Source organism: Equus quagga, chromosome 6 (genome assembly GCF_021613505.1).
Source record: "Equus quagga isolate Etosha38 chromosome 6, UCLA_HA_Equagga_1.0, whole genome shotgun sequence".
Lineage (NCBI taxonomy): Eukaryota > Metazoa > Chordata > Mammalia > Perissodactyla > Equidae > Equus > Equus quagga.
Window position 1 is genome coordinate 90,008,393 of NC_060272.1, and position 20,981 is coordinate 90,029,373.

A 20,981-nucleotide genomic window follows, 5' to 3' on the forward strand; every position below is an offset into this window, starting at 1 on the left:
AGGGGGGAAGAAGGGAAAAGAAGATAGTTAAAGGATAGATATGTTGGTCGCTAGTTTGCCATACATGTTCAGTTTCTTCCTTCTCCACTTAAAAACTCTGCCTGGAAATAATTTCCTCGTATTTGGAAAAGAAAGATCCCTTGAATGAAGGAAAGTGACCTAATATGTGCTAATCTGATCTCTGATGAGAAACTCATTTGTTGCCTACATTTCAGAGCCCTGGGAAAGCTGACATGAAGGATAGAAGGATTTCAAGGCAGGCCATGAATTTTGAGGTGCGTTTCAGGAGCTCTCCTCCAAACAGACATAAAAGCAGGCTGGCTACTGCCTGGCACAGTGACCAAGACAAAACATCATGCCACCCAGGCCCACCAGTCAACACCCTCCTCCCAACGCCCCCAGGGGATGACCAGATATTTTAGGGAGATGTTTCCCAGGCTAACTTCTCCAAGAGCTCATCAGGAAAAAAAAACACAAAAAAACAACACAGTTCAGAACACCAAAACTTGAAAACAATTACCCGGAAAACGTATTTATTTTAGAGAACTTGATGGGCGGAAAAGAATCATGCACTCTTCGGTAAAGTGACTAGCAAGATTTCAGTTTTGAAACATATCTGCTTCACTCATCCCCCCAAGACTGAACCTCCCATCCTGAACCATTTACTACAACAACCTCACCATCAAAAGAAACCAGGCACCTGGCGATTATGTTACCAGATACTTAACCATCTAATTCTAATGCCCCTTTTCGAATCTGAAATATAAGGGTAAGATGATGGGGAGGGGAAGACACTGGAGGCTATAAGAATAATGACTTTAAGGAGGACTCAGGCCAGCAAATAAGAGAGGAGACGTTACATAGCTCTCACAGGAGAGAGAACCCCCAGCCACCCACAGATCTTCAACTCCATCCATTTCTTCCCCGGCAGGGGAAACTGAAGAAACAGTATCTATCCTTGGACATTTCATAGCAAAAGTAAACCCACAGATCAACATTTGTATTTCATTTGCTTGAAGATGGACTTGTTAGGGTCAAGCCAGCGCTAGGGAGAAAAAAAAAACAAAGATTGTGGATCAAATGGCTGGACCGTGTGATGCACACCTAGTAACTAAAAGGAATTTAAGAAAGATATTCGTTTTTCAAAGTACAGCCTTGATTACCATAGATATTCCTCAGGGTTCCACCCTCTGAAGATCAACATGAACAGTTTGGCAATAACAACACCACAGGCAAGGGTGTAAATTACAGCAAACCAACACTGTCAGAGGAGTATTTGAGTCATACAGTTGCTGGGAGAGAAGGACGGGGGGAGATGACACAATGAAATGGGAGGTTCTAGTGGCTTCAGTTGACTCCTGGGTGATTCTTTTTATTTCTAATTGAGGCAACATTGGTTTAAAACATTATATAAATTTCAGGTGTACATCATTATATTTCGATTTCTGTGTAGATTACATTATGTTAACCATCCGAAGACTAATTACCATCCATCACCATACACATGTGCCAGTCACCCCTTGCAGCCTCCTCCCTCCAAGCTTCCCTTCTGGTAACCACCAACCTAATCTCTCTATTTATGTGTTTGTTTGTTGTTGTTATTGTTGTTTTTATCTTCTGTTTATGAGCAAAATCATACAGTATTTGACTTTCTCCCTCTGACTTATGTCGTTTGACATAATACCCTCAAGGTCCACCATGTTGTCGCAAATGACAAGATTTCATCTTTTTGTTGGTGAGTAGTATTCCATTGTGTATATATACCACATCTTCTTTATCCATACATCTCTTGATGGGCATACAGTTTGTTTCCAAGTCTTGGCTATTGTGAATAATGCTGCAATGAACAAAGGGCTTCATGTATCTTTACACGTTTGTGTTTTTGTGTTCTTTGGATAAACACCCAGCAGTAGAATAGCTGGATCATACGGTAGTTCTATTTTTAACTTTTTGAGGAATCTCCATACTGTTTCCCATAGTGGGTGTCTCGGTTTGCACTCCGACCAGCTGTCTATGACTGTTCCCTTTCTCCATATCATCTCCAACACTTGTTATTTCTTGTCATGTTGATTATAGCCATTTTGACAGGCATAAGGTGATATTGTAGTTTTGATTTTCATTTCCCTAATAATTAGTGATGTTGAACATCTTTTCATGTGGCTGTTGACCATTTGCATATCTTCTTTGAGAAATGTTCAGATTTTTTTGGGTCTGCCTGGTGGCACAGTGGTTAAGTTTGCATGTTCTGCTTTGGTGGTCTGGGGTTCACTGGTTCAGATCCCTAGTGTGGGCCTACACACTGCTTAGCAAGCCATGCTGTGGCAAAAATCCCAAATATAAAGTAGAGGAAGATGGGCATGGATGTTAGCTCAGGGCCAATCTTCCTGAGCAAAAAGAGGAGGATTGGCGGCAGATGTTAGCTCAAGGATAATCTTCCTCAAAAAAAAAAAAAAAAAAGGTTCAGATTTTTTACTGATTTTTAAGTTGGGTTGTTTTTTTTGTTGTTGTTGAGATGTATGAGTTGTTTACATATTTTGGGTATTAACCCTCTGTCAGTTAAATCGTTTGCAAATATCTTCTCCCAATTGTTAGGTTGTTTTTTCATTTTGTCAATGGTTTCCTTTGCTGTGTGGAAGCTTTTTAGTTTCATGTAGTCCCATTTGTTTATTTTTTCCATTGTTTCCCTTGCCTGGTCATACATAGTATTTGAAAATATGCTGCTAAGACTGATGTCAAAGAGCATACTGCCTATGTTTTTCTCCAGAAGTTTTACAGTTCCAGGTCTTACAGTCATGTCTTTAACCCATTTTGAGTTAGTTTTTGTGTACCGTGTAAGATAGCAGTCTGTTTTCATTCTTTTGCATGTGGCTGTCACTTTTCCCAACATCATTTATTGAAGAGATTTTCCTTTCTCCGATGTGTGTTCTTGGTTCCCTTGTCAAAAATTAGCTTTCCATATATAGGTCCGTTTATTTCTGGTTTCCATATATAGGTGCTTTCCATATATAGGTGCGTTTATTTCTGGGCTCTTGATTGTGTTCCATTGATCTGTGTGTCTGTTTTTTTTTAAATTTTTAATTATTTTTATTTTTTTGTGAGGAAGATTAGCCCTGAGCTAACATCTGCCACCAATCCTCCTCTTTTTGCTCAGGAAGACTGGTCCTGAGTTAACATTCACGTCTATCTTCCTCTACTTCATATATGGGATGCCAACCACAGCATGCCTTGACGTGTGGTGCATAGGTCTGCACCCAGGATCCAAACTGGTGAACACTGGGCCGCCAAAGTGGAACATGCGAACTTAACCACTGCGCCACTGGGCCGGCCCCGATCTGTGTGTCTGTTCTTGTGCCAGTACCATGTTGCTTTTGTTACGATAGCTTTGTGGTATATTTTGAAACCAGGGAGTGAGATACCTCCAGCTTTGTTCTTTTTTCTGAGGATTCCTTTGGCTATTTGGGGTCTTTTGTTATTCCATATAAATTTTAGGACTTTTTATTCTACTTCTGTGGAAAATGTTGGAACTTTGATAGAGGTTGCATTGAATGTGTAGATTGCTTTAGGAACTATGGACATTGTAACTGTTAATTCTTCCAGTCCAAGACACGGAATATTATTCCATTTCTTTGTGTCTTCAATTTCTTTCAAGAATGTTTTATAGTTTTCAGTGTACAGGACTTTCACCTCTTTGGTTAAATTTATTCCTAGGCATTTTATTCTTTTTGTTTCAATTGTAAGTGGGATTTTATTCTTAATTTCTCTTTCTGCTACTTCATTGTTAGTGTACAGAAATGCAACTGATTTTTGTATGTTGATTCTGTATCCTGCAACTTTACCATATTCATCTATTATTTCTAAAAGTTTTTTTGTGGATTCTTTAGGGTTTTCTATATTTAAAATCATGTCATCTGCAAACAGTGACAGTTTCACTTCTTCCTTTCCAATTTGGATCCCTTTTATTTATTTTTCTTGCCTGATTGCTCTGGCTAGGAACTTCCAATACTACATTAAATAAGAATGGCAAAAGGGTGAACTTCTACATGGGCCCTTTAAAAGCAGGCTTTTTCTTTCCCTTATGTTCGATGCTTCTGGTGGTATTTGCCCTTGTTGTTAACAGGCAGCAAAGCCACATATTATGACACTTGCCTTAGCTGTGCTGAGTTCAAAAGCTGCTTGTTGTGACAAAGCTCTGCTGCTTAGATCCCCTGCTCATCCAGGGAATGCTTCATGCCTTAAAATTGCTCCTGGTCATGAAGTGCCACATTTAGAATGTGGCTTTTTCCTCTCCAGAAAAGAATTTCTGTCTCTTCCAGCTCAGTCAGTGCTGTCCTTATGGGGGCTTTTTTAAATCCAATGTCCAGTTCTCTCTCCAGGCTAATTGTTCCAAGGGTAGTTGTAAACGTCTTGTGTCCATGGGAGGAGGTGAGTTCAGAGCCCTCCTACACCACCATCTTCCCAGAAATCTCCTAGGTGATTCTTTGAGCTCCATTGCTCTGGGCAAGCCACAGATGGCTAAAGACTTTGACATCCATGACCTCAAAGAGTCACAGTCCAAGACAGCATCAGCACCCTGCTCCCCTTCTGGGCAGCCTCCCTTCAGGTTAATAGTGGGCCAAGCCAGCATTAGCCCTGTCGCACACAGGCAATTCTTCCTCTATGGTCAGGAGGAAGAAATGATTTTAAATATCTTATTTCAGAGGGTTGAGGTAATCAAGAAGAAAAATTAGCTCTGTCACAAAACAAAGAAGCACCAAGACCTGGGAAGCACAGAATTGTGTTAGTGACAGGTGTTTGAAGCAGATACCATGCTGGTCCCAGTGGCTGGCTCTCTCTGCACCACGTGTGAAGGTCACTCCAACATGCTGAGAACTAGGCCGCTTTTGATATTGCTAACCAAGTTGTCCCTGAAGCTACTTAGGGAACGTTAGGAAGTGTCACTTTATACACCTTCAATTTATAAAGACATAAGAGGGATACTGTTGGATATGCATCAAGAGGTCAGAGAGCCCTCACTTAGGGGGTGCCCTGCCCTCTTGATACTGGGGAGGAAAGAAGAGGTGGGAACTTACCATCAGTTGAGTGCTAATACCTCACTCTGTCTCATTTGTGTCATGCAGCAAGCTCGAGTTTCTATATTATCCCCATTGTTTGATGTAAATACAAAACCATAAAGTTTAATAAGAACCAGCATTTTCTGAGTGCTTACTAAGTGCCTGGTGCTATTCCAGGAATTTCCATGGGCTATCTTCACTGTCCCATTTACAGATGAGAAATCTGGGGATCAGGATGTTATACAACTTGCCTAAGGTCCCCAGCAAATAAATGTTGAAGCCAGCATGAAGTGGGATTCCAGAACACAGACTCATGACCTTGGTCATGTGCCCTGTGGATGGGTTGAGAATAATGTACAGTATTCTGCTCAATGAACACTGCCTCTTTCCACAGGAACTGAAAAGTTGAGGGGTCAAATCAGTAGTTTCCAGTCCAGGGTGTCAGATCAATCCAGTCTACAAAAACAAGAATAGGGAGGTCTTTTAACTATTTCAAAATCATGAAGAATCTAACAGAAAACCATACATTTACCCCTGACATGCTGCAGAAACAAACTAAAATTGCAAGTATTTTTGCTTCTGGCCAAAATTATATGAACTCATTTTGGGAACCCTGGTTATCTCCTTTTTTGCTGATTTTTTTTAATGTGGTAAAATACGTATAACATGAAATTCACCATCCTAACTCTTTTTAAGCGTAAAGTTGTGTGGTATTAAATACATTCATAACGGTGTGCCACCATCACCACCATCCATCTCCAGAACTCTTTTCATCTTGCAAAATGTAAACTCTACACCTATTAAACAATAACTCCCCAGTCTCCCCTTCCTCCTGGCCCCTGGAAACCACTACTCTACTTTTTGTTATTCCTTGTAATCAGAAATTATGCTTGGTCTTTACACTGAACAGGAGAAAACGTATTGATTACACAACTTACCAGCCATATCACCTTGTGAAACGTGTTTAACCTCTCTGTGTCTCAATTTCCACAAGTATAGAATGGGAATAGTAATAGTGCCTACCTTGTAGGGTTGTTGTGAGGATGTTAAAAGTTAATAAACATTATATACAGGCATATGAAAAGTAATCAATCCTTGTTTCTTGATGCTGTTGTTACCTAATAAGTACAGTTTAATTGGGAGAGACATCATTCGATATATGGGACTCACGGAAGAGAATAATAAAAGGGGCCTCTGGTGATGAAATCACCTTTCCAGAAATAAATAAATAGCTTAATTTAGAACTACAGGGAGAAAACAAATAACAGCAGCCAGAGATCAATACCTATTGCTATTGTCTCACAGAGGAGGATCACCAGTCATCTTGCCAATAAAGTCTGAAATATAAATATATTTTCCAAATTCTCTTTGCTTGGCACCCTTTGAACGCCTTGGCCCTTCTCTGCCTAGCTTCAACCTACCTCTCCACCTTTTCTCTGCCTCCAGGGATGACAGGTGAGATTCATTTGTGTGCCCACACTAGTTAGTCAGCGGCCATCTCCCAGGGCTGTGAGGAGGATCCCAAGACTGGGTGAAGGCTCTGTGGGAATGAGAGCCATGATGGATTGGCTGTGTCTGCCTGGAGGGGTAGGGAACATTTGAGGCAGGTCTCAAAGGTATTCACCATCTGTGTCCTAAATCAACTATTTTCCCTAAATGAACTGGCCTCCTCGTTGTCCTAGGAAACACCCGCACTTTGTGATCCGTTCGACCTTCCTCCTCCTCTCGGCCTGTTCACATCCTGTCCTTGCCTCCCAGGCCTCGTGTGTCTCAGTTACCTATGTCCACAGTGTGATCACGACATACTTCTCCAGGACAGCTCTTCTTCCCAGTGCGACAGTTATGGGGTACAGAGCCCTAAGGAAAATAAGCCAGCGGTAACCCTCCTTCAAGGGGTTACAGGAAATCATTTTTCCAAAGAGGGTGAAGCTCAACCTGTTGTATGTATTAACGTTTAAAAACCTGACTGGCCTATGGCCCAGTAGTTCCTTTATTCTCTAATTTGCCTACATGAACAAAGTGGAACGTAAGAAGGATTTTCACTGCAATATTATATAAAATTACAAAATATTAGAAATAACATTAATGGCATTATCAAGCAAATGGTGAAAAAAAAAAAACCCCAACAACTGTGGTCTGTTCATATTCTGGATGATTCTGTAGCAGTGTTTTATATGAGATAGATCTTTATGTGGGACATGGTTAGATCTCTGAGGCACACTGTGGGGTAGAAAAGGTGAGCTGCAAAATTTGTAATTATGGCTGCAGTTAGTTTCCAAATCATGCACTGAAGTGCCCCAGGGAAACAGTGATACTAGACGTCTGTTGGACACCCTGCGAACCATGAGCTGGAGGAAGTCCATAGTTGCAACATTAGATCATGCGATATTCCTTTGATACCATACTTTTTGCAAAGATGGGTTTCTAGTGGCTGCTGTGATTAAGTAGCATGCAGAAATAGATGTGGAACAGGCAAGGACTGTGTCAGTATCTAATCTGATCCCAGGGTTTGAGAAGCCATGGGGTGCCCGACAGGCACACACCTCCTGTTAGTAAGCAATTGTGTTTAAGAATGAACTGAAAATACTATTTTCCTGTGTTTAATGTTTCAATTGGCCACTAAGGCCATAATGGCCATGTTAGGACATAAATACTTACTAAGTTGCTTGGATCTAACTCTTATAAATTATCCTTTTGACCCAGGGCACCAGGAAATAATTACTAAGATACTAGGGAAGCCATATACTGAGAAAGTTTGGGAGCTTCTGAACTATGGTATCATAAAATTGATGCGTTTTCTTTTTTAAATAAAAAGTACAAAACACTACCATCCATTTTCAAAGAATACAGGATAAGCATCTAAATGTATTTCTAAAGATGTGAAATGATACACACTAAACTGACACCAGTGAGGGTGGGTACCAGGGAGAGAACAGAAATTCAGGGGTGCTGGTCAGAGGAAACCATAACTTTCCTGTTGTTTCATCTGTGATGTTTTAACTCAAACTTTTTACATGTATTGGTGCATTACATGAATAATTAAAATTCAATTAAAAAAAAGAAAGAAAGGTAAGTTCTACTCAGAGGATAAGGGTGGATTTCACATAATTTAGACTCAAGAGGAAGAATTTCATACATAACAGGCGGATGCCAAATCCAGCTGAGCACCCAGGGCTGACACTGCCATCCAGGTGAGGAGCCAGCAGGCCTGGGTTTGAACCCCAGCTCTGCCGCTTACTAGTGGTGTCTTCCTCTCTCACTCCCCGCCCCACCTGCCCTCTGCTCTGCATGGTCAGATAGTTCTCCTCCCCGTTTTCCTTTTTCCTTTCAGAGTTAGGATTGGGCAATGAAGTTGAGTCTGTTCTACACCAACAGCCCCTGCTGTTACTGTAGGTACAGACGGATAACACGCCTGTGAGAAAATAACCACGATCTAGTGACTTGCTGCTTAGATATGAAGCTCAGAACATTTATTGCACTGCTACTTTGCTTTCACTTGCTACTTGGAATATACGCTATTTTTAAAGTCTGTTTCCGTACTGGAGACTGATACTCCCAAAGAGAGGCAGAAAGGAAAGCCTGTCAACCGAATATCTGAATTTGTGGCTGTTTACTGTAGCTGAAACCTTCATTTCCTCAACTCTCATTGAGAATAAAAATTGCAAAGGCTAAGGAAGCTAAGATTCAACCACTGATTCTCCGACTGACATTGGGGAGTAAGATGACCCCGAGGCTGCCTCCCTCAGCCTGATGTGAAGGATCAGGAAGGCGTCTGCAGAGGCACTGTCAGGGCTCTGCCTAGGACCCTCGGGTGCCCTTCCCTTTAGGTATACAGCCGTCCCACTCTTTTCAGGAAGGCTGCCCTCAGGTCACTGAGTCCACTGCAGGGTCAGGTGAGCCTCCCCACTCCCCCACCCAAAGCAGAGCAGCTCTTAACTAACAACTGACAGGGTGGGAGGACAGACACCTCTGCTCCCTCGCCCCTGGGCCGGGAAAACTCTCAGACATGACCTCCACTGCTCCAGGGCTCCTCTGTGGCCTGAGCCCATGTTCCCATCTGCACGACTGTGCCGCCATCCACACTTGCAGGGCCTCCTTCTCCTCCCTGTCCCAATCCCCCCTCTCCTGTGAGTCTCTTCCTGGGAACACTTCCTGCTAAGACTGGAGTTTTCATCACAGGATCTGCTTCCAGGGAACCGGACCTGAGACAGCCTCCTTAAGTCTCCCCCAGAAACTGCCCTCCGTGGTGTTTCAAATCCTTCCCTTGGGGTTGCTTTTGCCTTAGGCCTGAGCCCTGGGAACCTGCAAGGCCCCTGTGAGAGGGCCCAACTGAACAGGGTTTTCAGTAGTGACATCTGGCCTGAACACTTTTCAAGTCATTTCTTAGAACAAATGCATTTTGATTGACAGCAGCTTGAAGAAAAACAGGAGGAGCAGAAGGAGCTACACAAAAGGGTGAAAAGCAGAGAGAGGCCTGAACCCTCCAGGCCCTGATTCCCTCACCTGGGACCTTGGGGCGGGGGCAGCAGAGTCCAGGACCCTAAGAGTCCTTCAGTCAGCCCTCACGGTTCACATTCTCTGAACCTGAAGGATGAGAACGTTGCCAACAGATGTTTGTTTCTTTGTAATTTTGCTAGGCCCAGCTGCAGTAAGCCCTAAGAAGATCACTTTCTCTACCACATCCTAGAAATGGTGCGTTGTTTGGGTACTTTTTAATTTTGGTTTGTTTGGGGAAAAAGAGGGTGGGTGTGAGGTGGTGATTTGTGACAAAGTAGATTGATTTTTAATTTGGTAGCTGGTGACACCAAAAAAACGTCTCCCAAATGTAAGCAATACAACACTTAGTTATCTCTGAATGTTGGGATTCTGTTGAAATGGATTCAGCCTATGATTACAGAATAAATTACACACCTCTCCGTTATCTCTCTCAAAACCCTTGATGCCCTAAAGCAGAATAATCTGTAGCCCAGAGAAATGTGTCAAATACCCAATGGGGCTTTAAACAGAATGAATGTACCTCCCCAAACAGGAGCTTGTTTTTCCCTCTGAGTAACGAGATCCAAAATCTGACCAGTTCCCATCACAGCCCTGAAAAGATGCCTGATTCTCACGTCTCCCCTGGACAAAGCCCCAGAGTAACTCAGTCCCTGCTTTATGTAGTCAATTTATGCCATTTCTAGGCCCTTTGGCCTCTTTTAGGTGGAAGAAAGCCATCTGAATGAATGCAGCCTAACAGTGACCTGGACAGTGAAGTGAGAGCCGGGCCTAGTGATTTAGCTACAGCAACAATGGTTTCCACTCCAGGTTCAATAAAATCGACCACACAACAGCAACAACAATGAAAATGTCTGTAGTTCAGGTACACTCAAAGGTGAATGTTCTTTTGGAAGTCAATCTATGTAAGAAAATCTTCATTGCTTCCATGTAGTGTTTTTTCCTCCTTCAGCTGTAACTGCCTTTGCATTCTATGTTCTCAGGGATGAGCTAAATAGAAGCAAGAGCCAGGAGAAGAAACCCTGTAGGAAACAGAAGTGGCAACAGGAAGCCTAAGAAAGCAGAAGCAGTAGTCCTTTTTTGTAAAGGACTAGATAGTAAATATTTTAGGCTTTGTGGTCCACATGGTCTCTGTTAGAACTGCTTGACTCTGTTGGTGGAACATGAGAGCAGCCACAGACAATACGTAACTGAATAGAAGTAGCTGTGTTCCACTAAAACTTTATTTACAAAAATAGATGGGGCAAGCCTGACCCTTGTGTTCCAGCCCCTGCTCTACATCCACACAACCCTTACTGTTCACCTAAGAAAAAACAGCAGTCGTCTGAAAATGCAATAGTGGGTGTAAAAACATTTATTGTTTATTTTAAAGTACATCAGGATACCAAAGTGCAATTGTAAGGGAAATTATGAGATTCCTTCAATCTTGTTACAATGGAATATACCACTGGTAACAGCTGCTGTCAAGCCATAAAAATTTCACATTATCACCAAACTATTGTAAGGTCAAAGGCCTCTTGGTTACCAGACTTATGGACCTTTCCAAACTCTTTAAATTGTGGAATAGTAAAAAGATCAGTTGTATCTGTTGATAATGTGGACTAATTCCTTTAAACAACAGCCCTATGGTATAGGTACTACTACTATCCCCATTTTACAGATAAGGAAATTGAGGCATAGGTTAGGGAGTCTGATCAAAGTCATGCAACCAGCAAGTGGCAGGGACAGGATTTGACCTGGTTTCCTGGTGTCAATGCTCTTAGCACTTGAGCAGTAATGTCCTCTGATCCTCTTTCCTCCTTGATGTTTGAGACTGTGGTCCATTGCCTTTTATTAAGTCTATAACCCCCATTGCTTCCAGAACGTCTCTCTCTCCTCTCCTCATTCCATTCTTTCTGCTCCATATGTTCCTCCTCAGTCTCCTTCACTGGTATCTCTTTCTGGTTGATCCTTTAAAATATGAGTGTTCTTTAGCTTTCAGATTCTCCTCTTGTTCTGTACTCTCTCCCTCAGTTCTGCAATCCATTCTCAGGCTTTGAAGTAGTGGAGACCTCATGGGCTCCAAAATCTCCATCTGTGACCTAAACTTATTCATTAAGCTTCAGATCCATATTTGCAACTATACACTGAACATCTCCACCTCAGCATCTCACAGACATCCCAAACTCAACATGTGCAAAACTTACCACCTCGCCCCAAACCCACTCTCTTTGTACAGTTTATTTGGGAAGTAATTCTACCTGCACTTGGAGCCAAAAGTGGCCATGTAAGAAGTCCAAACTCCCTACTAAACAGATATGTGGAGAGGCCCTGAAACCACATGCAGAGGGAGAGGGACCCCCCAAGTCCTACCTTCCAGCCATCCCCATCAAGGCAGCAGGCATGTGAATGAGGACATCTTGAATTCCCTAGACTAGACCAGTCCAGCCACCAGCTGAATACCACTGGGTGAACCCAGTCAACACCATGTGGAGCAGAAGAATCACCCAGCTCAGCCCTGCTCAAATTTCTGAATCACAAAATCAAGAGAGATAATAAAATTGTACTGTCTTAAGCAATTGAGTTTTGGGGAGACTTGTTACACAGCAATAGATAACTAGAACTCTCACTCCTTGTTATGGACTGACTTTTGTGCCCCACCCCCATTCATCTGTTGAAGCCCTAACCCCTGATGTGATGGTATTTGGAGGTGGGGAATTAGATGGCAATAAGATTTCAAAGATGTCATGAGGGTGAGGCCCCCATGATGGGATTAGTGTCCTCATAAGAAGAGGAAAAGAGACCAAAGTGTGCTCTCTCTCTCTCTCGCTCTCTCTCTCTGTCTTACTCTCTTTCTCTGTCTCTCCCTTCACCATGTGAGGACACAGAGAAGGCAGCTGTCTGCAAGCCAGGAAGAGAATTCTCACCAGGAACCAAATCTGTGGGCACCTTGATCCTGGACTTTCCAGTCTCTAGAACTGTGAGAAACAAATGTCCTGTTTAAGCCACCCAGTCTAGGGTGTTTTCTTATAGCAGCCCAAGCTGACTGAGACATCCCTCACTGTTACTCTCCATGGATATAACATATAGTTAAACCTATGCAAGACACCTGCTGGAGCATTCATGAAAAAGAAATAAAAGTCTCCTTCAGATTGTCGTTTCCTAACCTGTACTGCTTCTATTTCCCCAAGTTATACATCACAGTTACATTCTAGTTTTCCTCCCACCTTGACTTAAAAACTTTCTTTAAAGCTATTTTGAATCTTCCAAACCTGCTGGTCTCCAGTCAGCTCTGATGTTCTTGCCTGTTGGAAGCCTCCAGTGAGTGCTTCTCTCTCTAATGATGATACTTAATGCTTATCTCCCTGATTAAGTCCTGTCCTCTTTTGAACCAAGCCCAAAAGGTTCTCACCACAAGAAGAAAGCCCACCCTACCCTGTATAGCTTGTTTTTTCTTAACTCAAATGGGGATAAAATGGCATTTTCCCATCTCACTCATTCTTGTGTCTGCCTTTTGACAAACAAGATAACCAGGTCATGTGTTTGCTCCTCCCACCACTAAAATTATGTCATCCCAGTTGGCTAAGTGACTTCCAGACTGCAAGCTGTCCTTATCAGGTATCTTATGCCTTCCCAACTGAGGGCTTCAGGTGTAGATGGAGTCAATCATCAGCCATCACTTTAGTAAAACACCAAATTCTGATTTCTGCTGAAGGAATATGACATTTTCCCCGAATCTGTCAGTGTTAACACCCTGGGTCACAAGTCAAACCCTAGAGAATGTATCCAATTTTCAAGCTGTGATGATAGTGCTGTTTTCCACAACTTGAGCATCCAAAGTCCTTTCCCATCAAGCCAAGTTACTTGTCCATACTCCCTCTCAAAATGGGTACCCAAGAAGTCCTGATTTTTAATACGCTGGAGACTTAAAAATAAAACAGGACTTATGAAGGAGACAAATTCATGGCCAGTGACTTGAGGCAGCAGTACACCCTTCTCTTCAGTGCAGGTCTGCCCTAAATCTTAGGTACCACTCTTGTTCCTAGTTATGAGCATCTGTGAAGCATTTGTCCCCAGGAGCAGGAAGCACCTTTCAAAAGCGGGAACAGCATGTGGGACATAATACTTCCTGGCTTCCTGGCGCCATCCCCAGAGTGAAACTTCAAATCATTGGGCGTGTTTTTATTCCATTCCAGGTTGTTCCCAAAGGTGCCTCCAGGAAAAGCAAATTGCTCTAACATGGAAAAGATCTTTTCCCATTATTAATAAAACTCACTGATACGCTCACTAGTTCTTTCTGGCTGCCAACATAAAAACCACATGGCTGTAATTACCTTTGGAGGGAGGAGACATCAGGGTTCAGCATATCGTTGCATCTATGATCTCCCAGGTCATCCTATCAGAAAGCCTGTCTGGTGGCCAGAAGACACACAATGCCCTAACACGAAGGTGCTTGAGGAGATTGCCCCAGATATGTGGATTTCCAATGTGAATTTGCTGTCTTTGAGTATGAGTCAGAACAGTCCTTGAATTAGAAAAGTCAATGACACGATGTAAGATGCTTAGAAATAGGGAAATTAAAATCAAAAGCACTGGGTCCATCTCCTGTAGACTATATACCAACCACCTACAGCCACGTGCTGGTATTTCTCCTCTGGGTGGGCTGGGGGTGGTGTACTTCCTCAGTTCTTAGGCGCTGTGTGTGGCTTCCCTAGCTGGGTTGGGGAAAGGGGAAGGGTGGGAGAATAAGAAGGGAAACTCAGGACTAAGGCCACCTCAAAGCGTAACCCATCATGTGCAAGACACACAAGATGTGTGGGTCAGAGCAATGCCTCGTAATGACGTGGGAGTGAGCAGACCTTGATTGTGCCTGACAGCTACTGCTAGGACTTTGCTCTGAAGATGTACTCAAAAGCAAAATAAGATTTTTTTTAAATGATTAAACACAGCAACCAACACATTCTCTCCAGCAATAACTCCTGAGACTACCTAAGACCTTGAGAGAAGAAATTGCCACTGCAGACAAGGTGGTGACTGGAGTGAGCAGTGTGGCTGAAACAGGGATCACTGTCATCCTCAAGAGCAGGGATCCACATACACACTAATAATTGAAACACGGGCAGAGAAGGCAGAGAGAGGACACACCTCTTTTCACTTAGAGGCTCCTGGAGTAAAGAAATTCCAAACAGAATCTGAAATATGGTGGCATAGTTTAGATCAGAGCACCTCAACCTCTCTCTGGTGAGAGACCAGTCCTGGGTTTTGTTCCCCCAATCTATTTTGAACCAATATTTGTAAAGAACACAATGAAAATAAGTCACTCTTAATTTCTGCACTTATGTCATGCACTAGTAACAAAAAGTTCACATTCCAGCAGTCCACAGACCATACCTTGACTAGCACTGGTTTACATTTTTAACACATTAAAAATATTACAATAGTACTCACAACATTTTAGTACAGTATTTGTAAAAAAACATCAATTCACAGTGCACTACAGGTGTGAAGACCAGTATTAGGGCACAAGTTTGTAAGTGTGTCAAACCCAGGCCCAACACGTATGCCCAAGCTGTTGTAGAAATTCAGTCTGCCTATGCATCTCCATTCTCTATGTGAAGACGGAAGAAAACAATGACGTGAGGCTCTGGGAGTACTATCAAGTCTCCCAGTTACTACAATTTGCACACTGGCAGGAACGGGCACCGGCTTATCTACCACCACACCAGATCTGAGGAGGGGAAGTTTTATAAAACACAAACCACGTTATAGCAGACATCATTGATTGATTGCCCAGCATCCACACACTCCTTTGTCTTTCCTACTAGAGCCGAGATTTTGTTCAGGTATGAGCATGTGTGTTCACACACATAACATATACATACACACAGGAACATGCAAAGCCCATGAGCCTCAGGGAACTATAACACCCCCATCCCCCACGAACCTCCAGGGCTCACAGTCGGCTGCTAAAAGGTAATCCCACCCCTCTTGTCTGATTGGTTCAGGAAAGGACACATGACCCAGTTTAGACCAATGAGACATGAGGAGCAATGGGAGTTTCTGGGGTGGCTCTTGTTTGCTCTTCTAAAAGAGCTTCAGGAAGAGACTTTGTCTTCCCTCTGGACCTTGTTATACAAAGGGCTGAGGCCTGGAACTGCTGCAGCCATCTTGAAATCATCTTAAGGATGAAGGCAACACAGGGTGGAGCTAAAATATTCACAGAGAAGTGAACTTGTGTCTCCAGATTGCCAATCATGAAGGTCACCCTGAGTGTGACCTTCTGGGGATGCCAACAAAATTCTTGTTGTTTCAGCTAGTACGAACTGGTATTTCTGCTTCATGTACACAAAATGTTCACTTAGTAGAGAAGGTGAATCAATGCCTCAGGCCACGTAGAAGTGCACAGAGGGGACAACAGTGCTGGTGTGAAACACGACCACAGAGGTTATCCACTAAAGAACCACAGAGGCAAGTCCATCTACCAACAGGTTCTATTTGGCCAGCACAGTATTTTTGTATTTTTAAGTTGGGAGATTGCACTTAAAATCTGGATGCTGGCTGCTCTTGAAAAGCTGGAGGATCTGGAAGCTGGACGATAAAGCTCTGCTGGAGCTCAGTATCACCAGCCCTTCCGCGGAGAGTGAACCCCACAACCACCACATTCCCACCCATCCTAGCATCTTCCACATCTTCCATTTCCGACACTTCCTGTACCCCCGGAAGAATTTGAGATTACAGTCCTGATCTAAGGAACACTAGAGGCTTCTGAAAGAGTTCCTTGAAAAAGTTTTCCTTAAAAATGCTTAGGAGAATCTTCACAGCCAGGAAAAGTCCTCAGTCCACAGCTTTGAGCTGCCTTCTAAGGCTGTCCAGCCACTGAAGTCCTAGCAGGTGTGGGAGGAAGAAGGGTCCAACACAGAACAGACTTCAGGGAGCATCACTGAGGAGAGGAGAGCAGGCAATGGCCAGAAGCAGCGGAAGCACAGACCTGGGACACTGGCACTGTGCTCCCAGGAGCCCCTTCTGGCAAACAGAAGTGGGGCTGCAAGACCTTGTCTTCTGATAATAAAGGCTGTGAGGTTCTTGTTCAAAGGGCTCTGTTGCTTGGCACCCTGTGCCTTCTTGAGGAGAAGGGGCAGCATCCGTGGTTGCACATGTGGTGAAGAGCAGAATTGTCAGTCTATGCTGATTCTTCTACCTGGGAAGGAGGAATCAAACTCCCATAGGGATACCTAGAAACTCCAGAGGGATTCCAGACAACCACAAGGCCCTGAACAGCAACTGAATCCTCAGGGCTCGCTGCCAGGAGTGTGTCTTCTAGGGACAGATGGTTGCATTTCTTTCATGAATTAAGAGATTCAATCCATTTACATTCATAGGCAGATAAACCAAGAATAGTAATAAGAAATTAGTGAACTAAATAGTTATGCTTCTATTGTGAAGGACAAGCATTTGTTAATAAAAGAAAGATTGTGGTTTGATTGAACAACATAAAAATGCTCTGTTTATATCTCTGCTAAAAAAGAATCAAGCATATTTATATAAATTTATACTTTTTTTTGGTAGGCCTCATAGATTTACCCAAAACAGAGCATTTCTTTGGAAAGAAATTAGCTCTTACAACTGGATTTTGAATAGCAAGTGATGTATTGCTTTGTTAATAGTTCTTTCCGATTGCACACAGTAACTGGTATTTGATATTTGGCTGTGACATAAATTCAGAAGATTGCATCATCCCAAGACAGTGAGGAAAGAATATTAAAGCTGTTTAAATGGGGAGAAATGTAAAGAAAAACAAGAACAGAGGGCACTCTCATGGTTGAATCCCTGGTTCTCACACAGAAATTAAATTTGCTTTGATTTGTGTTCTTGAAACATTTTCAGATGAATGAAAGTTAACACCAAGGTTTGGGGAACCTGCAGTATCTAATTCTGCATACACATGTTACATAGTAATAATCAGTATATTATGGCTATGGTAATTGAAAATATAAGCTAGATTGATTAAAAGCATTTTTGTACACAATAAACAATCATAAGTTGGGGAATGGGAGGGGCATGGCTATGACTGCAGGTGTGACCTGAAAACCAGAAAATACCAAAAAAGCTACCACCAGAGCCAGACACTGATTGGGATAAGAAAATAAATAGTTACAGGAAAGTGAGCATCTACCTACAAAACTAAAGGCAAGACACAAGTGGCCAGGCCCTTAGGTAGAGAGTCAAAACCCAACTGCAAATCTCAAGTCCATGGTGGCCCCATGCACTCTGAGAAGACAGAAATGTACTCCCATCCTCACAGCAAGAGGCTTAGAGGTACAAGGCTGGGGAAACAAAAGGGGCCCAAGGAAGAGAAACAATGAAACTGCAACTACAAGGAGAGAGAGCAACCAGATCAGGTTGGCCCCTGCATTGTCTGGGTCCTGAATGCTGTCTTCTGAGGGAACGTCATGGTTGTCTGAGCAGGCAGGATGCTTGGAGCCAGTAATGTTTCTTTCTGTTTTCCTCCTGGGTGTTCTCCACCTCCATTACCTCTACTGTGTTCCACAGCTTTCGTTCTAAAAGATGGTTTGTGTGTCTGTGCTCAGTCATGGGGTCATTTCTCTTCTGACTGGCACACAGATCCATCCCAATGCTTGGGGAATCACATTTGGGGTGTCAGCTCTTCTTAGCAATTTCTTCCAATGCTCAGTAATCAAAAGGGTCTTCCTTCCCCATCTTTTTTCTTCTTCATGTTTCAAGGTTTAGTGCCACTGCCAGACCCAGTTCTTGAAGCCACTCACCTCTGAATAATTCAAAAGTTTTCCAATTCCAATTCTTCCTACAATTTCAACAAAGTATTTTTTTTATTTCAAGCTGAGGACATCAAGGCTCTGAAAGCCTAATTAACTCATCCAAGGTCAACACAGCTAGAAAGTAGCAGAGTCAATATTTAAACCCAAGTCTGCTTGATTTGGTTAATATTGCCAATTCTGTAAATGTCTAAAAAGAAATAACTTCCTCAACTTGATAAAGAAGATCTCCATAAAACCTATAGCTAACATCATACTTAATGAAACTAGATGCTTTCCCCATAAAATCAGGTCAAAGCAAAATGTCCTCTCTCACTACATCTATTCAATGTCATACTGGAAATTCTAACTAATACAATGAAATAACTAAGGGAAACAAAAAGTGTAAATATTTCAAAGGAAGAAACAAAACTGTCTTTGTTTTCAGATGACATGATTGTCTATGTAGGAAATCCAAAAGAATTGACCAAAACAATGACCTCCTGGAATTAATAAATGGTTATAGCAAAGTTTCAGGATACAGGGCTAATACAAAAAAGTGAATTATTTTCTGTATACCAGCAATGAACAGTTGGAATTTGGTATTAAAAACACACCGCCATTTACATTAACACCACCCAAAAATGAAATACTTAGTTATAAATCTAACAAATATATACAAAGTCTATGTGAAGAAAACTATAAAACTCTGATGAAAGAGGTCAAAGACCTGAATAAATGGAGAGATATGCCATGTTCATGGATAGGAAGACTCAATATTTTTTAAGATATCTGCTCTTTCCAAATTTATCTACAGATTCAATGCAAGCCGAGTGAAAATCTCAGCAAGTTATTTTCTGTACATAAACATCTGATTCTAATGTTTATGTGGAAAGGAAAAAGACCCAAAAGAGCCAACAAAATATTGATGAAGAAGAACAAAGTTGGAGGACTAAATCATTTCAACTTCAAGACTTACTATAAAGTTACAGTGATCAAGATAGTGTGGTGTTGGCAAAAGAATAGACAGAGCAACAGAGCAGAATACAGAGGCCTGAAATAGACGCACACAAATACAGTCAATTGATCTTTGACAAAGGAGCAAAAAGGCAATTCAATGGAGAAAGGATAGTCTTTTCAACAAATGGTGTTAGAACAACTGGACACCCACATACAAAAAACTAGACACAGATCTTACACCCTTCACAAAAGTTAACTCAAAATGTATTATAGACCTACATGTAAAACACAAAACGGCAAAACTTCTAGAAGATAATATAGGACAAAATCTAGGTGATCTTGGGTTTGGTGATGACTTTTTAGATATAACATCAAAAGCATGATTCAGGAAAAAAATGATGTTGGACTTCATTAAAATTTTAAATTTCTGCTCTGCAAAAGAAACTGTTAAGATAATGAAAAGACAAGCAACGGACTGGGAGAAAAATATTTCTGAAACACTTATCTGACAAAGGACTTGTGTCCAAAATATACTTCAAAGAACTCTTAAAACTCAACAATAAAAAGACAACCTAATTTAAAACTGGTCAAAAGATGTGAACAGACACCTCATCAAAGAAGATATATAGGTGGCAAATATGCATATGAAAAAGTGTTCCACATTACATGTCCTTAAGAAAATGTAAGTTAAAACAACAATGAGATACCACTGCACATGTATTGGATGGCTAAAACCCAAAACACTGGCAACACCAAATGCTGATGACAATGTGGAGCAAAAGTAACTCTCATTCACTGATGGTGGAAAGCCACTTTAGAAGACAGTTTGTTGGTTTCTTACAAAGCTAAATACAGGCTTACCATTCAGTTCAGCAATTTTGTTCCTTGGCATTTACCCAAATGAGTCAAAAACTTATATTCACACACAGATCTGCACACGTTTATAGCAGCTTTATTCATTATTGCCCAAAATTGGAAGCAACCAAGATGTCCTTCAATGGGAAACAAACTGGTACACCCACACAATGGGATGTTATTCAGTGATACAAACAAATAAGCCAACAAGCCATGAAAATAAATGAAGGAATATAAATGAACACTGAAAAGTGAAAGAAGATGGTATGAAAAGTCTACATATTGTATACATACATATTGACATTCTGGAAAAGGCACACTATAGAGGCAGTAAAATGATCAGGGGCTGCTGAAGTTGGAGCTGGGAGTGAACAGGTGAAGCACAGAGGACGTTTAGGGCAGTGAGACTGTTCTGTGTGATAGTTTAGTGATGGATACAGGACGTTATACATTTCTCAAAACCCATAGACTATATAACAAAAAGTGGAACCCTAATATAAGCTGCCAACTTCACTTAATAATAATGTATTATTATTCATCAATTGTAACAAACATACCAAACTAATGCAAGATGTTAATAAGAGGAGAAAATGGGGGTGATGGAGGGATTATATGGGAACTCTGTACTTTCTGCTCAATTTTTCCATAAATCTAAAACTACTCTAAAAGATAAACTCTATTAATTAAGGAAGGAAGGGAGAAAGGAAGAGAGGAGGGAGGGACTGAAAGTAAAGAAACCCACAGAGCACCTCAGAGGGAACATGAACATAAAAATTCCAACTCAAGAAATTGGCCAAGAAAATAATCTTATAATTTTCCCAAATAACAGGGGACATAAAGACACTTTCTTTCATTATTTAAAGTTCCAAAG